Source organism: Bidens hawaiensis, unplaced genomic scaffold (assembly GCF_021521415.1).
Source record: "Bidens hawaiensis isolate Kalapana, Puna unplaced genomic scaffold, B.hawaiensis_p1.1 tig00018902_1, whole genome shotgun sequence".
Classification (NCBI taxonomy): Eukaryota; Viridiplantae; Streptophyta; class Magnoliopsida; order Asterales; family Asteraceae; genus Bidens; species Bidens hawaiensis.
This window is the reverse complement of record NW_027492871.1, coordinates 378,265-401,050: the sequence shown is the minus strand read 5'-3', so window position 1 is coordinate 401,050 and position 22,786 is coordinate 378,265. Positions and strand designations below refer to the sequence as shown.

The 22,786-nt window shown below is 42.9% G+C and overlaps 1 pseudogene; it reads left to right on the top strand.

The window, feature by feature from the left end:
- The first annotated feature begins 20,214 nt into the window (after nt 1-20,214).
- Nucleotides 20,215-22,786, top strand: LOC143557345 (14-3-3-like protein; annotated as a pseudogene).

Genomic DNA, 22,786 nt, shown 5'->3' with positions numbered 1-22,786 from the left:
TAGTGTTCTGAATGTGTGCATAAAAGATTGCAAAGTTGGCCACAGGTATTAGACACAATGTATTAGCCACATATGTACTTGTATTGTATAGTATGAACGAAAGAGGTAACATAATCTTTTAGTTTGCATATCTCTAACAATGTATTATGTTGTATTAATGAAAGGTATAATCTAACATTTTTAGTTCTCATACCTTTAGCAATATATTACCACGCAAATTTGCATGAACATAGTTACGCGTATTCTTTTCTGTAATGTAACTAAAGTAGGACGTAAAGGTGATTTAGGTCATGTACGTGAACTAAATTCAATACACAACTATTTATTCTCACAAGGCATGGCTATATTTGTGTATGTGCTCTAGCATGACTACAGAGGTATTATCACACGCATAAAAGTGTTGACTTTCGTGATTACTATAGAAACATTTGTTATTACGATATCATTCCTCTTGTAAATGTGTGCAACATAACTTGGTATACTTTAGTTTATAATCTATAAATTAAAAAAAAAATTAATAATTTTTTAAAATACTTTTGAGTAGCCTAAAGATTATGTGGAAAGTGTTATGAAGGGGACAAATTAACTCTTTGGAAAGAACGAAGGAGCACACATGACACAACCTACAATTATGGAGGAATTTGTTTTATTATATGATAAGTCATTTCATCATTTTAATCATTTTGTGATATTTATGTTACACGCGTAGGAAGAATAATAAATACCCTAAACAAAATATGCTTATTGTTTATCCCATTAGTCATGATCAATTGATAACTAAAAAGGCAGATAAATGTTCATAGAAATAGACAAGATAAATAAGCGTACCAAACGTTCGACTTAATTAAAAAGAGAGAGAGAGAACAATAAATAGAAAAACGGGTTGTCATTAGTCGTTACTCATGAGCCATGGTTACAAAATCTTGCCATATTTGACTATATAGTGTTGCCTATGAATGATACCTGGATTTGAACTAAAGTTGTTACAAGATATTTAAGTTTTGAAGATTTTTTGTTTCCTATTATTCTTTGCATCCTACTATACAAGTGCTCTGAGAAATGGTTATTATGTAAGTTAAATACATGTCTGGCTCTTTAAATTTAGAAGTAGAGCATCACTTATCATTTAATAACAATAATCGTAAAAACAAAATATAACTATTTGGTTGTAGCTTGTAAACGTAAAAGAAGTAGAGCGTAACCTATAACACAACATATCGTGAAGCGATTCGGCATATTCATAGGTCATGCGTAAACGCGAAAACCTAGTGCACCGAGTACGCGCTCTTGTAAACGCAAAAGATAAAAGAGAACATTAATTTTTAAAATACTAAAAAAGAATTGGGCATTGGTTGTGTTGTCTCTAACTGGTGGGCCCACTTGCCAGTTGCAAGTTGCCAAGGTGGTACTTGGTAGCAATGGTCCTATGTGTTGGCAGTCAAACTCTCTAATGCATACGTGCCAACACATCTTAGTTGCACGTGCCATCAAAACAAAACATGTTCTATCAATATAGGACAAACTTTGTTGTCACATACATTTAACGCAGGTGATGAGGTGTATAGGAAAATTTATCTATATATGTATCCTTAAACGTGTTGTGTCATTTATCTTCAACTATATTTTTCAATATAGTAATTGATTTGATGAAGTGTACGTGTAACTTGTAACGAATGTCATTGATTGTCATGTCTCTGTTTGTTTTGTTTTTCTATAAGGCTTGTCTCGGGTTATGTGTGTGCTCATTCGACTTCACCCCTCCGTCTCTTCTTCACATTAGACTGGCGTCCTGCAAGAATTTTGATTGACTCGAAATAATGTTTGCACTAACGTGTTATTGTTTTACAAATGTACACCAATAACTAGAGATACGAAGAGTGATTAAGCACAGTAAAAGACTTAGACACACGTTATACGATGGTGTAGATCTTGTATTCAACATGTTTCGCTTGTAGAATCTTGTCAGCCATTTTTTGGATTTTGTTTAACTTGTTAGAGCATTCTTAGCAGCTTCTCTATAATTTGTGAGATGAAACTCTAAACCTTTTTAAAGGGTTGTAAGTGGTTGTGAGTGGAGGAGGGAAAAATTTTAAAAAGATGGATAAATTTGAAGAAACACTGTTTATCGTCTAATTATTTTTTAATACATTTAAAAGTGGTTGTGAGTAAGTGAGAGAGAAAAAATAATGATAAATAGGTAAAAAAAAAATATTATTTATTGTATATGAGACAGAAAATGTAGTATTTTTTAGAGTAATTATAGAGATAGAGAAGCTGTCAGGAATGCTCATATGTATTTACTCAAACAGTTATATTTGATACATAATGTGCATGATACCTCTTTCATTATTATTTCGTCACACTGTTGTATTGATTACCTACAAGATAGTTGTGGGGCCAACACTATAAAAGAAGACTACATATTTTTTGTGCGCGATTTACTCAAGAAGTTTGGTATATAAGGGTCACCAAATCTTTCTAACGTGCATGTGTTTGTGAAGTAATGATAAATTCAGGTATTAGCGATTAAATCTATTTAAGAGACCAATGAAAAGAAACCAGCCCGAGTGAAAAGAATCATTGATTGCCACCACCTAAAGGTATGTCTTCTTCCTATGCTTCTTTAAATTTAGGAGTGGTAGTGAACATATGTGGGTTGTCGAAACGGGTTGGAGGTGAAAACACGCTTTGTAGTTTGTAGCATGAATCAAAGCTGATAGAGAACAATATGATTACCGTAAAAATTATCCAAATCAACCTATATCTAACCCTCTTATTGTGTATCCAATTCATTGATGTCCCCGATATTTTATATTTATTTATTTATTTGTGTTGTTCCTGCTTAAGGACCTTCCACATAAATTTATGTTATTTATGTTTGCAATTTAGGAATTCCAAACCTTTATGCAATACTCTTTTTTAATACGATTATTGTAGTAAAGTTATTGAAATTGTGAAGTTTGACCAATATGACAAATTAGGGATGAGCATTTGCTACTTGGTACCGGTATCGGTACCGATTAGGTACCGTCGGTACCGAATTGGTACCAAAGTTTTGAGTTTCAGGATCGGTACGGTACCGGTATTTCTCAAATTTTTACCTTCAATACCGGTACCGAACCACATATTTCGGTACCGGTGCCGATACCAAGATTTGACAATTTTTGGGATCAATATTTTCGGTACTGGTACGGTACCGAGCTCATCTCTAGGACAAATGATTTATGACAAAGGATCACTTGGTATAGATTTTTAAGTTGTGTGCACACCCTTATATCTGGGCGGGCCTAGACCCAACACACAATTTCAAACCTTTTGGAACTTTGAATTTGTTGAATACTTGGTTACTTTAAATATATGTTTACCAAATAAACTAGCTAAACGTGTATTAAATATATAGGGTATTTAGTATTTGGTTACAAATTATTAAACCGGAAATTAAGCAAACCAAAATCTTCTTCAAACGAACCGAATTACATTCGGTGTTCAACCAAACCTAATTATTTGAAGAATTTGGTTGGGCTCAAACGCTAGTTACTAGTTAGTGCTAAAAATATAGATATTTTTATAAATTGATAGTTTATAAAAAAATACAAAAGCTCGCAACCATTACACCTTAGAGCATTGCCCTACCTATCATCTAAACCTTCCATAAATTCACACATATTACATAAATGACAAGGGAATTAAGGACGACGAACTTAGGGCTCTACGACTGGTTACGTTTTGTAATTGAAAATTCTCACATATCGTTTTTAAGTAAGAAATCTTAAGTATTATACGCTATTATTTTATATGAAATCTTTAAGTAAGGTAATCCTACCAAGCATTCTCTATAATTTAATTTAAAGTTATTATCGTCCATAATTTGTTGTATAACTAAACAATTATAAGCAATCAACCTTTTCTAAATTTATTAATAATCGTCTTCTTAATCGTTTTAATTACACATCCACGTTTTAGTTACACTTTAAAACAATGCAACAAGTAGATGTTAACTGCCTAACTGATCCATTGCAATACTGCATCAAAACTCATAACATAAATCTATATAAATAAACGTCATTTATGATTTATGACTAATTCTTCACAAATCGAATAACATATATATTTCCCTTATTACAATATTAGATAACTTTGTATCATTATCAATGATCATTCAAATCGCATCCATAATTGTAATTCTTTCTATTTGGAAAGCAATATTTCCCTTAATACTATATTATATTATATTTCTTATCACTATAAGTTTATAACCATCAACTACGTCCGTGATTGCAACTAGCGCTAGTAACTAGCCTATCATCAATTCCTTAGGAAACTCACTGCCTGGTGGTGGGTAAAAACCCTGTATTGGACCCAACCCAGTGTACCTGACTTATGGGTACAAACGGCGTTTCAGTTCTTTAGAAAAACCATACCCGGATCCACCAAAATCAGTTCCACCCCAACCCGAACCGGCCAACACCTGATATAAAACCCGACCATACCTAGAATCGGTTCCTCCTGACCTGGTTCTTGACTTTGTTGACCAAACTCGAAACCAATTCCTACCCGGCCCATTTCAGGTTCTAGAAAAACACCCGGCTTGCACACCTTTATCACTTCCCAAAGACCCGCTGTGGTAAACCTCAATCTAGCTTACGAAAATTTGTCACGAATAAGTTAATGGCCAGTAACCTCTTATATTATTATTATTATTATAGTTTATAGCCATTTTCGTCCCCGTGATTTGCTATTTTTGCTATTTCAGTTCAAAGTTTGAAATTTTGTCAATTTAATCCTCATGGTTTTAAACATTGGCCAATTGCGCCGCGCCCGTCTAACAACATCCAACTATGACGTTAGTTTAAGGGTATTTTTGTCTTTCTCCCTTTTAATTTTGAGATAATGGTCATTTTCGTCCATGTGTTTGATACTTTTGCCGCTTCAATCCAAAGTTTGAAAGTTACTTTAGATTGGGGGACGTAATTGGCTAACGTTTAAAACTATGAGCACTAAATTGGCAAAATTTTAAATTTTGGACTGAAGTGGCAAAAATAGCAAACTACATAGACAAAAATGGTCATTAACTCTTATTATTATTATTATTATTATTATTATTATTATTATTATTATTCCTAATTTTAGGTTATAAAATCTCCACCTTTCTCACACAATTCTCCCATCGTCAACTTCCTCTCCAAAACCCTAAAACCACCACCAATGGCATCACCATCACCATCACCATCACCATCACGTGAAGAACACGTATACATGGCCAAACTCTCCGAACAATCCGAACGCTACTGAAGAGGTAGGTCCCAGCAAAGCCCAGTTGGACCCGCAAGACTCACCTTGAAGAGGGACGTCTGACCAAGGACCAACTGGTTCCGCAGGACCCACCATGCTCAGAGATGAAGACCTTACACGCAGTACGCCAGCTGTTCCCACAGGGAAAGCCTCCCAATGGTGAAGTACCCCGCCTGTCCCCGCAGCTGCGGATACAAGCCATCAGGGAAGGTTACCCGCACTAATAGCAAGGCTACACGCACAAGGCACTAACTCTCAATAATTCAGTGTCACCTGAAGGAATGAGCAAGGCGGGAATACTCCCGCCCAAATGAGCCTGTCCGTATGCTTCTGGAAGATCTTTTGTACTATACCTGCCAAGGTATGGACAAAATAGACAAGATCTGACCAAAGCAGCCCATGAACCAATCACAGGGTGACAGCTCACCGACAACAGTACGAGGAGCATGCTCTAGTACTGTTTGTCACTATTAGCCGCTGCCTACTCACCAACCCTTGTCGTGGCACGCACATAGCCTGCAGTTGGTGGAAAGGGAACAGTACACAGCCGGCCTTGTCACTATCAGCCGCTGCCTACCCACCAACCAGCATGGCACGTGCGTAGCCCATAGTTGGTAGAACAGGAATATTATAGAGCTGGCTGTACCTGCTTGGAAACCTACCTTCGGCTATAAATACTCCAACATCTTGGAACGGTAGGATCGTCGTTTAACTCTAGCTCATCACAAATTTTTTCTATTAAAGCTTCAACACCACCAACATTGATGCAAGGGTTTAACGCAGCAGCACATGTCAAAACAGCGGGTAGTTCTTGAAAATATTTTCTAAATTTTTCTTTCATTTTTACACCCATATCAAAATAAGGTGCACCCCTACAATGAAGTTCACTCAACTTTGTGCACATGACAGCAATTTTTGGTAAAGCAATGGGGCTTGTTGGATAGTAAACCCCGGATAAACTAGTTGTGCAAGATTTAAAAATTTGAAGGACCTCCGTAACGATCTCAATCAATAACCAGTTTCTAGGATCGTACGGTGCACATTTACCCCTACTTGACAAAATTTGATGAAACGCAATTAATGATTCTTTTTGTTGGATGGCTTTCTCAAACATATTACAAGTCGAGTTCCATCTTGTTGGACAATCCCAATTTGGCCCCAACCATTGACAATTAGCTTCTACACAAAATTTTTTGTACCTTGAAAATGTTTTATTGTTGCTAAAAACATCTCGTAACATTCTTTTAAAATTGTTTCTTTGCGTTTCGATCACGTTTAACCCATCTTGCACGGCCAAGTTGATAATATGTGCAATGCATCGGCTATGAAAAAACGCTCCATCACAAATAGGTTTATACTTTAATTTTAAATGGCCAAGCGCGGCCGTATTGTTGGATGCGTTATCAAACGAAATTGAAAAGATTTTATGTTCAATCTTGTATTGTCGAATGACTTTATCCAAGATTTTAAAAATATTTATACCCGTGTGCGGGTAATCAAACAATTGAAACGCAACGGTTCGTTTCATCATTTGCCACGACTCGGGGTCAACCCAATGAGCCGTCACACAAATGTATGAGTCGGGCGAACCATGAGGTACCGACCACACATCCGTTGTTAAGTTTACACCAGTTTGTAAGTTTGAAAAGTATGAAATTAGTTCGGATTTAGCGTTTTTCCATGCTTTAAGACAATCTCTTCTAAGGGTCGAACGACTTACGTGTTGGTAGCGTGGTTGAACATACTTTTGCATCATCTCCGTGAATTGAGGGTTGTCGAAGTGGTTGAAAGGAAGTGTTTGTTGAATCACAAAGTTTGAAAACTTTTGACGTACCGCTTCAAGGTCGTACGTAAACACCGCTCCTTGATTCGTCATCTCCGGCTGCGAACTACTTCCCGATTCGTCCTTCAAGGCCTTGCAAAAGGGCCTTTGTACATGCGCTTTTAAAGTGGAGTTTGCATCTTTGTCATAAAACTTCAAACAATGTTTGCATCGAGCTTTTTGGCCACCGTTAGACATTTCGCATAGGTCGAAATGTTGCCAAACATCATGGTTTCGTTTCGTGGGGATGACCCGAACGACCGTTTCTCCCGTGTTCGAGGCACCCATGTTGACGGATGAAGCAGCACTTTGGGAGGCCATGATAATCGACTACGAAATAAGAGCGTATGGAGTGGTAATGTGGTATAATTGAGCGTGAGATAACAAAATAATCGCGTATGAAATAAACGTTTAGAGCGTTTGGAGTTGTATAATCGAGTGTGATCTAACCAATACCCAACCTAAACTATATATAGATGTTTGTGGGGGTAAAATGGTAAAAAAAAAACGGTAAAAAAAAAACGGCCATATAGCCGTTATACAACGGTCAAAAACCGGTTTTTAACCGATTAACCGGTTATGGAGAAACCGGTTAACCGGTTTTTCCACAACGGTCAAAAACCGGTTTTTTTATAAACCGGTTAACCGGTTTTTCCATAACCGGTTATTAAAAAAAACCGGTTTTTTCATTAACCGGTTTGTTAACCGGTTTTGGATCTAAAACTTGTAACCGAAATACGAACCGGCGGTTTGTAAACCGGTCAAACCGGTTTTTAAAAAACCGGTTTTCGTAAAAACCGGTTTCCGGTTTAAACCGGCAAACCGGTTCCCCAACCGGTTTTTTTGACCATCTCTTCCAACCAGCATGGCACGTGCGTAGCCCATAGTTGGTAGACAGGAATATTATACAGCTGGCTGTACCTGCTTGGAAACCTACCTTCGGCTATAAATACTCCAACATCTTGGAACGGTAGGATCATCTAGTATTTTACCTTCACTAGCTATTTCTCTCAATATACACTTATATTCAGAGCAATCTAGTCTGATTCTCACGCCGGAGGGTGGTCACAAGGAGGAACCCCCCCCCCCCCTTCTCAGTGACGAGCTCACGGTGTCTGTTTTGCAGGTCATCTGAAGAACATCCTTCTTTGCCGGACCTAACCCTCGTGGGAAACATTACTTAACCCCCAGATTATCCATAATCTACTCGGGGTCACTTAGTGTTTCTTCATTGGCGCCATCCGTGGGACAAAGCTAGAACTAATTCAGTTTTTTCAAAACTTCTGAAAAAATGGTTAACGTTACTCCGGTCCCAAGGCCAGTAAGTGACCAAGAAACCCCGGTAACCACAACCCCAGCTACTGGGGGGAACACCGGCGGTTACACAAATTTTACGAACACTACCCCGGTTACCCAAGCCGGGGCAAGTGCAGTAAACAATATTTCACTGGGGTTCACTGATGCCCAGTTGGAGAAACAGACGAGGCTCCCTCGCCAAACACTCGATCAAGTTAAGGCGTGGGCCGAAGCACGTCAGAAGGAATTCCAAGCTTAGTTGGATGAACGCTTGCGTTCACTCCAACAGGCTGACGAATTCGGAAGCACTCGACAACAGCTCAACATGAACAGTGAGTGCGAGTACTCGGACGATGATCGGGAGGAATCCGACACTGACGCGAACCCTCGCCGTAGGGCGAAAGGGAAGCGTAAAGAAACGGACTTCCAACCAAGAAGGAATTTCGGAGAAACCTTCAAACCAAGGAACGCGGGGGGAAACCCACGCGACTTCTCCAAAACCTTTAGACCAACTGCTGCAAATGCGGGAACATCCAAGTTTGCAAGGGACATTGCGAAAGCAATCGCCCCGAGAAGTGCCAAACAGATGTCCAACATCGGCACTTATGATGGTCTATCCGACCCAGACGATCACTTGAACAGATTCATAGCGTGGGCAACCGTCAGTAACTGGACGGAACCCACGTGGTGTTATATGTTCCTGATGACGCTGGTTGGAGCGGCCAGGGCGTGGTTTGATCGTTTACCAGTCCACCACATCTATGATTGGGCAGACTTTCAACACAAGTTCAGCCAACACTTCAGTCAACAGAGGAAATATACTGAAGAGCAGTGGACGATCCTCAACTGCATGAGAGAGGAAGATGAATCTTTACTAGACTCCATCACTCGCTTCAACTCCAAAAAGCTGAGTCTGGGCAACATAAGTGAAGATCTTGTTCGCGCCGCTTTCATCCAGGGCGCCGAATACCCAGAGCTTATCCGCACGTTGACGGGTAAGGCGGCATGCCATCCACATGGGATGCCATCATGACGGCGGCCAAGCACTTTGCCGAGACGGAGAAGCAACTGGGTAGGGATCTTCCCCAGAGTACACACCTCTACACGCAGAGGACCAGAGAAAACAATGTTCGGATCGCCCGGCAGAACAAAAAGAGGAAGCTAGGTATTTGGCAGTCAAGGGTAAACTTTGACACCTCATCCAGCTCTCGCCTTCTTGTTGGCGGAAGGGATAACACGCACCCTTCAAGCCGAAAACACCGGTGGACGCCACTCACCAACAGCGTCACGGAGATATTTGCCACCGAAAAACTCCCATGGCCAAAAGCTCCAATGATCCGACAGCGACCTAATGCGGATCAGAGCAAATCCTGTGACTTCCACGGGACAAAGGGTCACAATACAGAGGAGTGTACATCCTTGAAGGATATTGTTGAAACATTCGTCAAGGATGGAAGACTTGCACACCTTGTGGCATCAATCAAGAATGGAGGAATGAATGATAACCGGTATAAAGGCAACGGACGAAAGCCCGTTGACATCAGCATCCACATGGTTCATGGCAACATCAGAGGAAGAAAAAGACGAACGACAGAACCATGCGAATGGAAGGAAGCTGAGGTGCGCTTCCCGCGAGTGCCAGGAGGACCCAGCAAGGAAGGCCCTATCGTCATCAAAAGCCAGCTGGGGCATTACATAACTTCCCGCACTCTTGTTGACAACGGCGCCTCGTCAACGGTTATGTACAGGCAGTTCTTTGACAAGCTAGACGACGAAGACAAAGAACGCCTGGAAACGGTTTACGCCTCAATGGAAGGGTTCGACGGCAGCACAAACACACCCCTGGGTATCCTATCTTTCCCCGTCATTCTCACGGACGGAAAATACTCCCCACAGAAGACGTGGACTTCGTCGTAATGAGGAAGCCACATCACACATACGACATTCTCTTCGGGAGAGACGGGATGGCAAGATTCAACGCCGTGGTATCTTCAGTCCACGGCATGATGGGATGGCCAACTGCTGAGGGTGTAGCGATGATCACCGGTATCCCCCAGGTATGCATCGCATCCGTCTCGTCTAAACCCAAACCAAAGATGGCTAAATCAACCATCACCGAACTAGAAAAATGGGCCCTCAATGGCAAATACCCTGACCAGGCTGTTACAATTGGCCCAACAATCACTGATCCTACGCGCACCTTACTCAAACGCTTACTATAGAGAAACGCTAACATCTCCGCGTGGACACCAACTGACATGACTGGTGTACCTCGAAGTAAAGCAGAGCATAAGCTCAAGTGTGACCCGGCTTTTACGCCAGTCATATAAAAGCGCAGAGTAATGGGGGCGGAACAGGCTAACGCGTGTAGAACCCAAGTCAAGGAACTCCTTGACGCGGGCATCGTTCGCGTTAGTAGATATCAAACATGGGTTGCAAATCCCGTTATGGTACCGAAGGCTAACAAACAATGGCGCATGTGTATAGATTTCAAAGATTTAAACAAAGCATGCCCCAAAGATTGTTACCCGTTACCCGAAATTGATCTCAAAGTGGATTCATTAGCACCGTTTCGCCTTAAATGCTTCCTTGACGCATATAAGGGGTACCATCAAATCCACATGGCTGTAGATGATCAGGACAAAACCGCATTTCGGACGCCCGATGGCACATTTTGTTATCAAATGATGCCATTCGGACTTAAGAATGCAGGGTCCACATACCAACGCCTGATGGACAAAGAGTTTCATGCCCAAATTGGGAGAAACTTGGAAGTCTACATGGATGATTTGGTCATCAAAATCCCTGAGCCAGAAGCGATGTTGAAAGACATCGAAAAAACTTTCAACACGCTCAGAAAGATAAACATGAAGCTCAACCCGAGCAAGTGTTCCTTTGGGACGGAAGAAGGGAAGTTCTTAGGAGTCATTGTTACTAAAGATGGCTTCAGAGCGAACCCTGAAAAGGTCGAAGCCATTATCAAAATGGAATCACCTACTACCATCAAGCAAGCCCAGACACTGAATGGACGCCTAGTCGCACCTAACCGCTTTTTGTCAAACCATGCGGATAGGTCGTTCCCATTCGTGTCAACATTGAGAAACTGTTTAAAGAAAACGCACTTCCACTGGACACCAGAAGCGGAAGCAGCTTTTCAGGAAATTCGGTCACGCTTGATCGAACTCCCAACGCTCACAGCACCAGAAGCGGGGGAGGAATTAATCATATATCTTTCTGCCACAGATAGAGAAACCGGGGCAGTCCTGCTAGTAGAGCGGAAAGGTATCCAGATGCCTATTTACTATGTTAGCCGTGTCCTAACAGACGTAGAAACCCGGTACTCTACCCTGGAAAAACTAGTCTTAGCACTTGTACAGGCTTCACGCAGGCTAAGACGATATTTCCAATGTCACCCAATCACCATTCTCACCAGCTTCAAACTTGCAAACGTTCTAGGCAAACCCGAGTTATCGGGACGTCTAGCCAAATGGGCAATTGAGTTGGGGGAATATGCGATAAAGTACAAGCCAAGACCAGCCATAAAAGGCCAGGTCCTGGCCGACTTTATAGCATAAGTCCCCGCTTCGCGGGAGAAAGAGTGCCAGGAGGAGGCTCAACCCTCCCCAGCACAGGACATCAATGATGTCTGGCGACTCTACACCGATGGAGCAGCCAGCAACGAGGGTTCAGGCGCAGGGTTGAAACTAACCAACCCAGCAGGCCAAGAATACACTTACGCTATTCGACTGGATTTTCCAAGTACGAATAACGAAGCTGAGTATGAAGCATTCTTGGTCGGGCTGAGAATTGCGCGTAAAATGGGAGTGAAAAACTTGGAAGCCCACGTGGATTCCATGTTAGTAGCCAACCAAATAAACGGAACGTACACGGCCGTGAACGACACAATGGCCCTGTACCTCGCACAAGCAAAAACCCTTATGCGCGATTTTAATGATTGTAAAGTCATACACTTCAAGCGTAGCGAAAACAAATCTGCGGATGCGTTAAGCAAGCTTGCATCATTAGCCTTCACCCATTTGGGAAAGGACATCCGCATTGAACTCCTTGAAACACCATCAGTCCCGCACAAGGAAATTTGTGTCATCCAAACCGGCACAGAAACGTGGATGACACCGATAATAAATTACCTTGCAGCGGGTATACTACCAGAGTCAAAAACACAGGCAAGAAAAATACGTTGTAAAGCATTAAACTATCAACTCATCGATGACATCCTTTACAGACGTAATTTTCTTGGCCCACTCTTAAGATGCGTGGACAACCAAGATGCTGACTACCTCCTAAGGGAAGTACACGAAGGCATCTGTGGAGTACATGCATGTCCACGCGCTGTTGTAGCTAAGTTAAACAACGCGGGATACTTTTGGCCGGGGATGCATACGAATGCGCTGGCATACATCAGAAAGTGTAGGTCTTGCCAGCTCTACGCACCCAACACGCATCGCCCGAAGAATGAACTTGTTCCAGTCACCTCTTCATGGCCATTTCAGAAGTGGGCCATCGATGTGACAGGCCCATTTCCTACAGCAGCAGGAAACGTTCAGTTCCTAGTGGTAGCCATCGACTACTTCACCAAGTGGATAGAAGCAAAACCCTTAGCCCAAACAACCGCAAAACATATTAAAAAATTTATTTGGGAATTTATTATTTGTCGTTTTGGACTTCCACAGACTTTGGTGAGTGATAACGGCACCAACTTTGCTGACAAGAAGCTACAAAAGTGGCTGGAAGAACTTCAAATCACCCACACCTTTACCTCAGTGGCACACCCGCAAGGTAACGGTGAGGTGGAAAGAGCAAATAAAAGCATCGTCGAAGGCATAAAGAAAAGACTCCTGGAACACAGATCCGGCTGGGTAGACGAAGTTCCACACGTCCTTTGGGCAAACAGAACACTGAAAAAGGCCAGTACGGGAGAAACCCCGTTCAGCCTCACTTATGGCACTGAAGCCATGGTCCCAGTCGAAATTGGTTTGCCCTCACCAAGGGTCTTGATTCAGCCAGAAGACAATGATGCGGAAAGACGGTTAGACCTTATGCTAACCGAGGAACGCAGAGACTTAGCCGCAGCGCGTGAAGAAAACTACAAGCGACAAATGCAAAAGTACTACAACACGCGGGTAAAACTCTGCAACTTCAATGTAGGAGACTACATATTGCGTAACAACGAGGCTTCAAACCAAGAGCGCCCAGGTTAACTGGCACCGGTCTGGGAAGGACCGTACATTATCAAAAAAGTTTTGGGAAAAGGCGCATACCGGCTCGAAAGGCTCGATGGCACTCCTATCCCAAGAACATGGAACGGAGCTCAATTACGCAAATGTTACATGTAGATCAATTCCAAACTTGTAAAGAAAAGGCCTAGAGCCACTTCTAATGGAAATGATTCTCCTTTATCACATTGTGTTGATAGCCTTACCTTTATACTTATGAACTTCCCACACTGATGCCGGTATTCACCGCATAAATATGGGAAGAAGTAAGTCGTTGCGTGTGGAAGGCGGCAAAACCCGCATAAACACATTTAACGGTAAAAATTTCTAAGGAAAACCTTCACGCAGGTCAGCTATAGGTGAAGTTTGGTCATCCCAATAAATGAAAGTGACGGTCTTACCCGCACAATCATGATAGAGGAAACTGAACATTGACCTATTGGCAACCGCGCGTCGAAAGGTTAACTTATTCAAAATACTTAGAAAATTTCAAAGGAAAAGATGAGGAAAACTTCCACGCAGGTCAGATATAGGTAAAGTTTAGCCATCCTACTAAGTGAAAGTGACGGTCTTATCCGCACAATCACGAAAGAGGAAGCAAAACTTTAACTTATTATCTGCCACGTTGAAAAGTTAACTTATCTAAGTACTCAAGATATTGCTAAGTTAAAACAAAATATGCGTGAAATAAACAAGGCAAGGCATTAACAAATAATCTTTATTCCATCAACATTCAAACATTAAAAGAATTGCTGGGTACATACCCGCATACAAGATTAGAAGTCTTTAAACATAAAAATCTACTCTAATGGTGGAAAGGGATCTAAAGTATCAAGCTTCAGGACCACTCCCACTTGGACCCGCACCATCAGTAGAGTGTGGCGGTTCAAGGAAAGCTTTGAGGATAGTTAGCCCATCATCAGCAGCAGCAATCTCGTTTACCTTCTCCACCACCGGATGCGGGAAGGCGGCATACTGATTCACTGCTTGGTCATACGCAGCTTCAGTATCCACATTATAAAGAGGGAAATTGGAAGGCGGAATGCCTTGTTCAACAAACCCTAGACCAAGCAAGAATCCAGCCTTTTCCCCATCCTCATGAGAAGCGTTGAGGGCTGCGCTCATCGCATCGTCATATGATGTGTTCGTGAACACCCGATGCACAACCTAAAAAACAGAAGTATATCAAAAACTCTTCTAAGTGTAAGGAAAAGCGTAAAGAAATTGTGAAACTGCGCATACCTGCGACAACGCTTCTCGAAGAAGCCATTCCTTGGTAACCAGAGCCTCCTGGAGGGCAGCTTGAGCTTCATTACGGGCGCGTTCGGCTTCGTTCTTTGTAAGGTTGGCAAGCAACACATCTTTGGTTGCAGCCTATTCGACGCCCTTTAGCTTACGCTCAGTTTGGTCAAGCACCCCCCTCTGGTCCAAGATCTCTTGGAGCTTCTTGGCATCTTCCATGGCCAAAGCATCATGAGCCTGCTGGAGCCTCTCTAATTTGGCTTTAAGTTCCTCATTCTCGATGCGTAGAGGCTCAGCAACAGCTTCAGCCTTGGTGGCCCTTTCGGTTGCATTCCGTGCAGTTTCCTTGGCCAACCGAAGCTGTTCGTTAACAACTTGGGCAGCCTTGGAACGGGCCTCGAGCCGGGCCTGAACTTCAACCTCGAGGGCCTTGAAGGCCTTCTCCTTTTCCGCAGCAACGGCGGCAAGCTTCGCACTCTCCTCCCGGATAGCCCGCGCCCGAGCCACTTCAAGGCTACGCGCCGTCTTTAACTTGTCGTTTTCACGACAAAGTAGCTCGACGCGCGGCTGCATCCGGGCGAGGAGGATTCGGAGCTCGTTGGACAGCCTACCTTACTGGTAGCTGGCCATGGCCTCCCCCAGCGCACCGCTTGGGGCGGCGTAACGCGCCCATTCGACGAACTCCTCAGCAGTCCGGAGGGTCGTTCCCCGGCGGATCTTCCACCGAGGAGCGTACACCTCGTTGGAATCACGAACTGCAATAAAACAAAAAACAGTTAAGAGAGAGAAATGATGAAAGGGATATAGGCCAAAATAACCCTACGCACCTGTAGGGTCGACAACAGGCCGATAGCCACCAAACCCATCACCTGAACCTAAGGGATATCCGTCCAAAAGGTCAAGGAGACGGGAAGGAGGCAAGGATTGGCTAGACGCCCCAACCCCAAACGTACCTGAAAGACTGGCCGTAGTCGCAGGCGCCGGAGGAGGCATGGTGGAGGCTGCCGCGGTGGAAACCAACGGAGGTGAACTCACCGGAGGTGAACTCACAACCGTGGCCGCGGCTGCGGAAGAACCCGCAAGAGAAATCACCGCCGGCTCAGTGATGGATTTTGTGAAAATGGCACTGACAGCCAGCGGGGATAATGTTACAGCTGGAACAGTTGGCTCAACGGGATGAGCAACTGAACCAGTACTGCAAGCAGGCGTAGCCGCCTGGGTCATCGCCTCGGGTAGGTTGACCAAACCTACCTTCATGGGTCCAGAGCTGCTCCATCCCGCTCCACTCTGGAATGCCGTAGCATCCACGCCTACACGAAGACAAGATATATTAGTATAATAGCGGAAAGATATGAAGTTAAAGTTATGTACACTTACGGGTCCTTTTGAGCTTGAAGGTGCGAACAGGCGGGAACGAACCCGATGGAGCCGGCCTCTTCGTACCGGTCACCGTCGTCGTCCTGGGCTGCTCGGAGGTGACAGCCGTTTCAACCTCCGGAGCAGTGGTCTCAACACCACCTGGGTTCCCCGCCGCTTCTTCACTCTCGGTCTCCGACTCAGACCGGTTCCCCTGATCGGCAGTGGAGGCAACCTTCGCCTTGCCCTTCCCGCCGACAGCCTTCTTCTTCCGCGCAAGAAAAGGACCATCTGCGGATTCCTCATCAGAAGATGACAAGATTAGAGGAATTCCAGCAGAGGTTTCAGCATTCAGAGGGCGAGGGTTAAATAGTCTTTTACCTGGCCGCGTGGCGCTCAGTATTTCGTGGCCTGGCGGGTAGGCCTCCACAAACCAATCCGCAGTCTGCGCAAGGATGGGCAACTCGTTCTCGTCAAGAGCACGAGTACCCAACCGAGCGGGACCGTCAGCTTCCCGCGGATGCAGTAGGGACTGCAGGTCATTTCCCTCTGAAATAAAAAGAAAAACAGTTAGAAAAAACCTTAAATCAACAAAGAAGACGGAGCATACCGTAAGGGATAAAGTTCAAACCGTATTCAAGTACGATGGGAATCTGTGGCGCATCCGCCCCAGCATCCTTCCACACCCTGCTCATACAGAGCATCACCATCCCGGACTCCGGAAAGCGGTAAACCGGAGTCTGGATCCGGGAAATCTTAGAGAACCATTCCGCCTCCTGGTAGTTGGAGGCGTGAAGGCTGGGGAGAGCTCTCCCGTTCTTACATGTCATCACTATAGGGACGACACGGGCAGAGATGTAAAAGAACTCCCGCTTCCAAGACCGAAGACTGCGCTCGGTAGCGCAGATCTTCTAACCCTTGATCCGGGTGACCAGGGTATACCAGCCTTGGATACACCTCCAGGAGTAGAAGGTCATCAGGCGGTCGACGTGGGGATCCACGCCAAGAATGAGGCACACCCACTCAAAATGGCGGATCTTGGCGATCGCCATTGGGTGTACCTCGGTCAGGTGCACACCGTGTCTATCCAGAACACGGTATACAAACTTCATAAACGGGAACCTAAGATTCCCATAGACGAAGAAAGCGGCATATACCCCTATTTTGCCCTTGGGGACATCGTACACCGTCTGGTGTGGCTCCGGAAACTCAGGCTCGAACGGCTCGAGCATGAACTTCCGGACGATGTACCGGTAAAGCTCGATGGGAAGAGCACACTGGCATTCGCCAGCAGTGCTCTTATCGTCCTTATCGGACGTAGACGTCGGGTTCTCGACATACAAGTCAGACTCCTCGACGGTAGCTTCTGGATCATGAGTAGATGACATGTTTTGGAGGTAAAGAACGATTTCAGGAGAATGCTCGACAGAAAGTTAGAGTATTCGCCAGAAATCGCTTAGAAGAAGAAGAAAGAAGTGAAAGTGTGGATTACCGTGAACCCTCTCCCCCTTTATATACTCATCGCAATGAATGCGATGAATTTAATACGGAGGAGAGAGAAAAGAGCAGGTGCAATGAAACTATGACACGTGGAAAAAGCAAGCTGGCAACAGCTGTTGACGGGACGCGCGCCGTAAATTCCGCAGCCACGCGCCCGAAAAATCGCGCCCACGCGCCTGAAAAAGCGTCTGGAATGACTATATACTGTCACGTCGCCATAACTTCCTGCACGTCCTGACACTGTCAGAAGAAACCGTCGGACAACGTTTCAACAGTTTGGACTGTTCTTATCCTTTCACCAACTCTTCGAATTTCAAAAAGATTCAAAAAGATTCAAAAGTAAGCGGGACTATACCCCTTACCTTGGCAACCAAGTAACTATAAGACAGGTGCGAGTACAGTGTCAAGGCAAAATCCTTCACATACTTAGCACCCGCATGGAATGGACGCCAAGAATACCTTGGAAGTAAGATAACTATAAGACGAGTGCGGGTACAGTGTCAAGGCGAAACCCTTCACATACTTAGCACTCGCAGGGAATTGAAACCAAGAAGGATCTTCTGGGCCATGCTTGCGGAAAGGGAAATAACATCCCCGCATAGCGGGAACGTTGAGAACTAGATTGTTTGAAGCTCCAGGATGGAATTGGGTCTTTAACATAATTGATCACTATGTTTAAATCTACCGAAACCTCATAGAGAATCTACACAAGTGAAACTCAACGCTCCTGACTTGCGAGGAGGTTACACACCTACCCGCATCATACCCAAAGATCAAGCAGAAAAGTCGGGAATTTCTGCACGTGACATTAGGGAAACCGCGGGAAGAATCCCCACGGACAACCTAAAAACTAAATCCTTTTCAAAACCCCTTGCTTAAGTCCAAAGTTCACCTCACTTATTAACAATTCATGAGAAGAACATTGGACTGGGGGGACTTGAAGAGGTAGGTCCCAGCAGAGCTCCAGGATGGAATTGGTTCTTTAACATAATTGATCACTATGTTTAAATCTACCGAAACCTCATAGAGAATCTACACAAGTGAAACTCAACGCTCCTGACTTGCGAGGAGGTTACACACCTACCCGCATCATACCCAAAGATCAAGCAGAAAAGTCGGGAATTTCTGCACGTGACATTAGGGAAACCGCGGGAAGAATCCCCACGGACAACCTAAAAACTAAATCCTTTTCAAAACCCCTTGCTTAAGTCCAAAGTTCACCTCACTTATTAACAATTCATGAGAAGAACATTGGACTGGGGGGACTTGAAGAGGTAGGTCCCAGCAGAGCCCAGTTGGACCCGCAAGACTCACCTTGAAGAGGGACGTCTGCGCAAGGACCAACTGGTTTCCGCAGGACCCACCATGCTCAGAGATGAAGACCTTACGCGCAGTACGCCAGCTGTTCCAGCAGGGAAAGCCTCCCAATGGTGAAGTACCCCGCCTGTCCCCGCAGCTGCGGATACAAGCCATCAGGGAAGGCTACCCGCACTAATAGCAAGGCTACACGCACAAGGCACTAACTCTCAATAATTCAGTGTCACCTGAAGGAATGAGCAAGGCGGGAATACTCCCGCCCAAATGAGCCAGTCCGTATGCTTCTGGAAGATCTTTTGTACTATACCTGCCAAGGTATGGACAAAATAGACAAGATCTGACCAAAGCAGCCCATGAACTAATCACAGGGTGACAGCTCACCGACAACAGTACGAGGAGCATGCTCTAGTACTGTTTGTCACTATTAGCCGCTGCCTACTCACCAACCCTTGTCGTGGCACGCACATAGCCTGCAGTTGGTGGAAAGGGAACAGTACACAGCCGGCCTTGTCACTATCAGCCGCTGCCTACCCACCAACCAGCATGGCACGTGCGTAGCCCATAGTTGGTAGAACAGGAATATTATACAGCTGGCTGTACTTGCTTGGAAACCTACCTTCGGCTATAAATACTCCAACATCTTGGAACGGTAGGATCATCTGGTATTTTACCTTCACTAGCTATTTCTCTCAATATACACTTATATTCAGAGCAATCTAGTCTGATTCTCACGCCGGAGGGTGGTCACAAGGAGGAACCCCCTCCCCTTCTCAGTGACGAGCTCACGGTGTCTGTTTTGCAGGTCATCTGAAGAACATCCTTCTTTGCCGGACCTAACCCTCGTGGGAAACATTACTTAACCCCCAGATTATCCATAATCTACTCGGGGTCACTTAGTGTTTCTTCAGCTACGAAGCCATGGCCAAACACATGGAACACCTCACCACCCAGGGGTGGACCGAACACAATGGCAGGGGTAGCACCCGCTACCCCTCAACTTTTCCGATGAAGTGGAAATTTTTGCATTCATTTTACGTTTTATGTCTTACGTTACCCTTGAAATTATATTATGCTAGCCCTCAAACATCGACGGAACCAAGGGAATAGTTTAGATGAAAAGAACTTTGAGAAATCGGAATTTTTTTTATTGACAGAATGAAAATGAAGCACCGGAGGATTCTTCATACAATGAAGAAGACGGCTTATTGGTTTATTGGGCCCAATATGTATAATATATTATACATATTTATTTTGTCTTTTTTCTAAAAGTGCAAAGCATTAGTCACATAAACATTTAATAATAATAATATTATTATAGTTTTATAATTTTCTTTGTCCATTTATTTAATATAACATAAAAAAGATTATAGGTCTTTTAATTGTTTCGATTAACTTTTTTTATTTGATTTGTTTAATTTGATTATAATTTATTTACATTTTAATAAATTTTACACATGAGTTATGCTAATATATTTTTGTGTCGTTTCAATTTTATCGGATGTCAAACGAGTACTAAAAGCAAAAAAATCATTCTTGCATTATACTATATCGATTGTTAAAAAACTATTTAAATGCGAATGTAAATTCAAAATTCTATTAGACCCTCGATAAAAAAAACTTAACTTCTGTTACTGCCCACAAATGTTTTTAAAAGCCCAACACCACACTCTCAAAGTTTTATTAAGAAGCACAAGTTAAATAAAAAGCCACAACTAGTTGATAATTAAAAACCCGCTATTTAATTAAAACATAGTAACCCGATTTAGATTAAAAAAAAAAGCCCAATATTATGAGGGTTTTGAAAACTGAACCGGGAAAAAAAAAGGACATAACACAACAACCAAAGAAATCATTGGTCTATCGGTAATTAAGCTAGCATTGGTTTACCAGTTGCAACGACAACCGTTGAAAGATGTTTCTCTAAATTGAAGTTTATCAAGAAGGATTTACGTAATTGAATAGGTGAAGAGTATTATGTTTTTTTTAATGTATTGTTAAAAAAATTGTGCTACCCCTGAAATTATTGGCTAGATCCGCCACTGTCACCACCACACTCCCAGACTCCGAAGAACTCACAACCGAAGAGCGCAACCTCCTATCCGTAGCCTACAAAAACGTGATCGGTGCTCGGCGTGCCTCGTGGCATATTATATCAACAATCAAGCAAAAAGAAGAGTCGAGAGGTAACACTGATCACGTGGAAGTGATCAAGGAGTACATGTTGAAGATTGAGGAGGAGCTTACGGATATATGTGTCAGGGTGTTGAGGCTTTTGGACGTGAACCTTGTGTCAACTGTGAGTTCGGGTGATTCGAAGGTGTTTTATTTGAAGATGAAGGGAGATTACCATAGGTATTTGGCGGAGTTTAAGACAGGAGGTGAAAGGAAAGAAGCGGCTGAGAATGCGCTTGTTGCTTATAAGGCGGCTCAGGTATATGCACTTGCTTATTTGAGTTGTTAATGAGTTAGTATATAATGTATACATGTGTGGTTCCTTATTGGGTGGGAAAAAGTGAAATTGCATTGACGTTATTTTACTTATTTTATGAAAATTACGTTAAAAGTGGTGGAAGGTTAATCAGCCATCATGTGGTGGTGTTAATGGCCAAAACAAGGGTACATGCACCAATCAGCCGATGTTTCAATAGTTGAGTGTTATGTGCTTTATGTTTTCAAGACTTGAAGCAAAACTACTATCGAGTCAGGGTAGAAAGTAGTTAGTTAGACTTCGTTATATGATTTGCATATTGTAACTCGAATTAGGTCATATCGAGTTATGATTTGTGGATCTGCTTGTATAACTCTACTTGACCTAGACAATTGATTTGAATATGAGTAATGTACATTTGCTTATGTTAATTGTTAAGTCAGGCTTCAGATTTGATATAGAGATTAGGTTATTTCGAGTTTTGAATTAAAGAAATGCGAGAAAGAATCCGCTTTGATTTTGTGCAATAAGATGTGTAGATGTGCTTGTATTTAGAGCATACTTGACTGGACAATTGATTTGCATATGATTAATGTGGACTTGCATATAATAAGTTATTATAGGGCTTTAATAATGATTGTTTTACTAGAAATTAGGTTCTTTCAAGTGTGTATCTGTTTGTATAAATCCATGCTGATTTGTTGTGATCTAGTTAAAATATACACAGTTTTTAATCATGAAAAACCAATACACAAAACTCTGTATTATCTTTGTTGATTGATCTGTAATATGAATATTAATTGTGTAGGATATTGCAAACGCTGAACTCGTTCCAACCCACCCAATCCGTATAGGATTGGCTCTTAACTTCTCACTGTTCTACTATGAGATTTTAAACTCACCGGACCGTGCGTGTAGTCTTGCCAAATAGGTATAAGATTAAAAAACTTGTACAAATGTTTGAGAGTAAGAATTAATAAGATTTTTTTCCTGGCGTTCGATGAGGCCATTGCTAAGTTGGATACCTTGGGTGAAGACTCGTACAAGGATAGCACTATGATCATGCAACTTCTTCGTGATAATCTCACGTTGTGGACGTCTGATATGCAGGTATAACTTCAAATTTGAATTTAAGTTCTAACCGGATGACATCATCGGAAAAGCTTAATTAATATCTATTGTAATTGAATGTTGATACAGGATGAAGGTGCTGATGAGATTAAGGAAGCCAAGCCAAGTGAGGAACAAGAGGAATGATAACCGAAATCAATTTCATCCGTTTTATTTTTATTAGAAAAG